Genomic DNA, 6,066 nt, shown 5'->3' on the forward strand with positions numbered 1-6,066 from the left:
GGCATCTTCAGCAGCAGCAGGCTGGCTGTGGAAGCACAGCCTCCAAATAACCTCGGCAGAGCAGCGGGGCCAGACGGGGTGTTATATGTTGTGCAGAGCATGTGGGTTAACGCACTCCTGCCTTCACTGTGTCCCAGGTGGAGTGTAGCCCTTTGCCAGAGATCACATCCCTTGCTGATGGGTTTTCCTCCTCACATTCAATCACATCTCTCAGCAGCTTCTAATTAACATCGGGCCAGACCCTGACAAGCAGAGCGAGGGTTGACAGGTTGGAGTTGCAGCAGGAGCTTGTATCGCACTCGCAGTGCTGCGGCAACCACTCCCCCTGAAAAAAAAATGCCATGGAGGCTGCACTCAGCAGCAGGAGAAGCTCCTTTGGGCTCAACTCTTTAGTCGTGCTCTGCACCGAGGAGCAAAGTCCCAGCTTGTGAGTTATCCACTGGCAGTGGATATTCTGGGAATCAATGCCTTGGAGGTTTGTGTGCAGAAATGCTTGAGACGTCCAGGTTGTAAAGTGTAATGGGTCTAACAGAGAAAGCAGCACCTCCATCCCCAGCTGCACGGGTGATGCCTCAGTCCGGGTGAAGCAGAGGGAGGCGGGTGGCAGGAGGAGGTGGCGCAGGAGGCAGCCCAGCGCTCTGATGCCACGACCACCCCATGGGCAGACCCCAGCTTACACAGGACCTTCTCCTGGGGACCAGCTCAGCCCGGGTAACATCCACCTCTCACTTGGTACCTCAGTGCAGTGGTGTGGACACAGCACACAGGGGCTGGCACAAGGAGGGGATGGGCAGGCAGAGGGTGCAGGGTTGATTCATCCCAGCTCAAAGTGTTCATCAGATCGCGGCCATGGAAAGAGGATCAGGGCCACAATGGATGCCTTCCCCCTTCGGTCCCAGGCAGCCAGCTCTGCATCTGTCCCCCTTGCTTGGACTGACATGCAGGAGGCAGCAATACCCAGAGCAGCGCTGAACATGCATGGTGAACTGGATAAATCTGTCTTTTAAAAATACTCCATCCAGAAAAAATGAAGAAGTGGAAATGTAACCCTGTAAAGAGGCCCCTCAGACTGCAGGGAGGCAGCCTGGGACCAGGCAAATTGAAGGAGGGAGGGAACTTTTATGTGACTATAAAATGATCCCCTCCCTGTGATGAACCCTTGATAAGCAAAATGTGCAGAAGTCCTGCCAAAAATAATGAATTCCTCAATTTCATTTTTTTCCACAGAGATTTTTTTTTCCTCCCATTGCACAAGACCACCACAGAATTCACCTTCATTTATTGGACTTTTATTTTCTTTTATGTTGCTTCTTGCCTTTTTCAAGGAGGCGTTTTCAGCTGATGCCCCATATCTCCGTGCAGGATGCATTTGAGGGGCTGGAAGGGACACACATTTCATAGTTAAGGCAATCCCATAACTATAAAAACAAAGAATAATTTTGTCAGCTCTGAGCAGAACGCTTCTTGAGCAAGTTGCTGGAGTGAAATAAAGTTTATACACTGCACTTCATCCAGCCCTGGAAACTCTGCTCCCACCCAGCCCCTGGCTTGCTGTTACCACCCACCACGTTGCAGAAACATGGATAGTTGCTGAAGTCCATCAATTCTCATAATTACGCTTGTCTGTCTTTTTTTCAAGTCGTTCTTGACAGATAATGTATGTATTGATTTGGTGATATGCAGGCAGCCTCAGACTTGAACTATTCTGCTGTAAGGAAGAAATCTGAGACCTGCAAGAAACCCCAGAGCTTCCCAGAGGTTTTCTGCAAACAGGGTCAGTTCTGCTCAAGGTAATGTGTTCGCAGCAGCACACCGGGCAGTGTTCGGCCCAACGGGCTGATTCTGCCTCCCTTGAGAGCACAGCAGTTGTTTAATAACTTCACTGGAGTTTGGCTGATGACTCCGAGGGGCGTATGCGTACCAGACCCAGCCATCTATGACTTTTGAGGAGTTAAACCATTTTTGTTGGCACATTTCCATTCAGCACAAGGAGACTGCTTTACAAAATGATCTCCAAAAAGCCACTGAAATTACTTTTAGAGTTACAACCCACAAAGCAATAAAGTAGAAGAGAAGCTATCCCATGAAGAGATCGGTCCTTCTGGGAGACTGTCAGCTCATGTTTGTTTTGTTCAGACAAATTACAGCTCTGATGTCATCAGTGACGTGATGTAGGTAGGACATCTGGGCCGGTGAACTGGTTTCCCAGAGGAACGGGTTCAGAGCACAGCTTGGGTTGGCTCAGGACAGGGGCTGGATTTGAAATTGCACCAATATGAAAGAGCAACGGTGTAAGCATTTCTGTTCACTTTTAGTCCAGCCAGAATAGCAACGTCTGGCTCCCTTATTGCCCGTCATGCAAAACAATTCCAGTAACAGACCATTGCAACTCTTTTGCTTCCTGATCCTTAACGATCCGTACATGCTGAATCATTCTCACAGCGCAGATCGTGGCTCTCAGCTTGCAGACCCGCCCCGGTCCTCCCTGTGCATCAGCCTCCCACTAAACTCAGCAGTATACTGACATTTTCAGCAACTGTCTAGACTTGATTTGTAAAATTTTGAAGGAAATAAGTTTGTGCAAGTCTAGCCATGAGTATAAATCTCCACCTTGGAAAAAAAAATTGCCACCACACAAAGGTTCCTCTCTTGTACATGTAACAGGGGCAGTGCTGTGCAGGAAAGTAGAGAGTCCAACGAGCTCAAAGCAAAAGGGAACTGTGCTGGGGACACAGCTGGCTCCAATGCAGGAACCGAGAGCACCAAAAATAGAGAAATGCACATCAGATTCTTCCCCCTTACGTTCTTCTACGTTGGTATTGCCCCTACGGCAATAAATATTTTGAAGGTGGCTTAATTCATGCCGTTTTCATGAAACTGAGCATCACCTTCTCTTTAGCGAAATACTTTTAACGAGCTCTGATCAGTAAGTAATGCCCATTTATAGTGCTGGCTTCAGAAACACAGCCTCTCTTTTCAGTTCACCCTAGGAAAACTCATTCCAGGCATTACTGAGGTCTTGCTTAAGTCCTGTTTTGAGGATTTGAGTGGGCTGGGCATTTTGTGTAGGTCCTTCTCAAGGCCAGATGCACCCTGCACATGTGAAGGAGGCAGCACACACCCAGGCAGCCTCGCGTGCAGCAATGCGGTGCACAGCCGGGAGCTCGGAGCGGGGACAGGGACAACTGGGGTGTTCAGAACAGAGCACAAGGGCAAGGCTTTACACTTTTGAAAGGAGGCTGTGAAGTCGTGCATAGGTTTAGCAAGTGCAGCAGGCAGTGGTGGTTCTTGGAAGGGAGAGATTTGGGGAGTTCCTTTGCTCCTTCATCTTGAGCAAAGCTTATTGTAGGAATTTTTGAGCCAAAGTGCACGTTCCTCCCACGTCCCTTGGGCATCGCGGCTTTCTGCTCTTCTTTCTCTGGTCGGTTTATGCTGCACACCCTGCTCTTACCAAACTCACTGCTAGATGTGCTGATCTCCAGTGGGACCTCTCCAGAAAACACATTTTGCAAGATACTCCCATGGAATTTATTGATCTATTAATAACGGCATGTAGTGTAGTGCCACATGGTTCAGGGGAGAGGGTTTGATTCATTCATTCACAAATCCTCACGTAAATACCACATACATTTTTCATGAAGCGAGAACGTGGTCCTCCCGAGCGCAGAGCTATATGATTAAATCAATCAGCTCCATGTTTTTTAAATACTTTGTGTCATGCAGGAGAGTCTGAATCATTTTCCAAGGTACACAGTTTTCAGCACAGAGGTCTGTTGGCAGCATTTGCCTCCTGGGGCTCGGCAGCTTATTTTGCTGTAACTGGAAATCTGCAGCGAGAGCAGAGGATTGCGTCACCCACCGTGGATGAGCACTCAGGAATCCAGGAATCGAGGGGACATGGCCACTCCGCTCCAGCAGTGGCCAAGGGAAACCAGGACTCCCAACTGGAACTGGCTGGAGGCGGATTAAAACCACTGCAGGTCACACGGCTAAAGTACTGGTGAGGCTGACAGCTTGAGTCAAACCCAGCTCATGGGTTTGGGGTGGAGGGGAGCTGAGGAGATGGATGTGCCACCAGAGAGCACGAGTGGCCCAACATGTGAGTGTAGTTAGGAAGGGTTTCATAATTTCTTACATATGTGGCAAAAGGTATCTCTGGGCATTTTCTGACTAAACGGAGGGGGGAGAACATGCGTAGGAGAATGCATAGTCCCAAAAACATGGTGGGTGGTCTTTAGATGGATGTGGTAAGTGTGAAGCTTAGCTCCAAAGAGGACTGGTCCCCCTGTATGTGCTGATTTAAGGACAGGATTTAACAGGGGTGAATTGTGATAGGGTCCTTGGGACAGGGACCTTGGATTAGAGCCTGTTCAACAGAGAGGGGACGGCAAGCTCTGGATGCACGTTGCACTTACTCGTCATCCTCCCAGGCTTCCAGAGGCCACCCTGGTCCCCCGTGAGGCCTCTTGGATCCCCATCCACACCCCACTTAGTCTGGAAAAACATGTACAGAAATTTCTAGTGTCTTATCTTAATACTAGCAGTTCCTCCAACTGGAAAGCTGTTGTTCTGGATCCCAGCCTAAATATATTCATGACCTGTTTATCTTTGCTTGATTTTGGGCCATGATTTTGAAAAAAAAATATAACACCCAGCCCACATATGTACTTTAAAATGCTGTCTCATATCAGATGCTTAGACCAAATCCTGCAGTTCTTGCACATAGGAAAATCCTGGTGACTTTGGTGATTCTATTCCCCACATAATATTGGGAAAAGGGCTCGCAGGCTTCATCCACTCCAGACCAGCCCCTTATTCCAGCAACCCCTGACTGCAGACACAGCCCAGGGCTTCCTTTAAGGCAGAGCAGGAGCTCCAGGAGCAAAATGAGTGTGAGTTTAGTATTGGAGATTCAGAGTAACACTTTACATTTGTGCAATAGCACCGTTGTAAATGCAAATCTACCTTGCCTTCCCGTTTGTCCAGGGGATTTGTACTGGTTGAGGTTGGAGCATGTTTCAGCCCAGAACTTGAAGCTGCTGTGCAGCAGCACCGTGATGAGTCCAGCCTTTCTCCATAACAGCATCCCTGTGTATGAATTAGGAGCATCTCCAGTCAGAACAGAGCTCAGGCTCCCTCCATCCCTCAGCTGCGTCAATTCCGTCATTGCAAGAAATGGGGAGGAAAGGTGGCTCAGTGTTGTACCCCATTGCTGCCATTTCTGGAAATTATGCTGATGTGCCACCCATCTGTTTTAGCAGCAGATTCCTTGAAACACAGCAACATGCCCGATATACTCATACACTGTGAGCTAGTTCGCTTGTCAGATGTAGATGAAAGCTCCCCAGCATTAACAGCAGCAACAAACAGCTAAATTCAGCTTTGAAGTTAGTAACCCACTAAGCTATGGAGACTGGCTTCTTTCTGTTTCATCCTGCACTGACTCAGTGGGACGATTTACATCCTACAGCTGTTTTTACAAGGAAAGAATGAAAAAAAACCATTCCTTTTTAAAAATCCAATCTTGGGTTTTAGAGAATTGTTTGCAGCAAGCCTAGCTAGGTTTCCATGCCCATTTATCCCTTGGCTTATTTGATGATCTTGCCAGCAGGAAGGGTTTTAATTCCTTTTTATCCCAAATTATTTTTTCTGCAGCCGTGATATGAGTTGATTATGCCAAATAATTTAGGCTCAATATCTGACCTATATTGAATAGCATAAGATACTGAGGAAGTTCTTGGGATTTTAAAGGGGGATTTTATGTTTCAGTGTAACCTTTTAAACGGAAGCCTACAAGAAAACATTGTCTTATGTTTCCTATCCTAATCCTATTATTAATATTAAATACTATTAATACTGTGAAAAATGTTGGTGTCCCACCTGCAACAGTATACAAAAAAGGATCTTGTGAAACAGCCATATGAAAAAACGTAGAACCTGTATTTGTTTTATAGGACAATTTCAAAATCTATCTGTTATTAGCCGCCCATATTTCGATCATATCATCAGGCACCAGTTTGATTGCTGGTGTAAATTGTAAGCAATATTAAGAGTTGACATGTAGCT

Source organism: Phalacrocorax aristotelis, chromosome 13 (assembly GCF_949628215.1).
Source record: "Phalacrocorax aristotelis chromosome 13, bGulAri2.1, whole genome shotgun sequence".
NCBI lineage: Eukaryota > Metazoa > Chordata > Aves > Suliformes > Phalacrocoracidae > Phalacrocorax > Phalacrocorax aristotelis.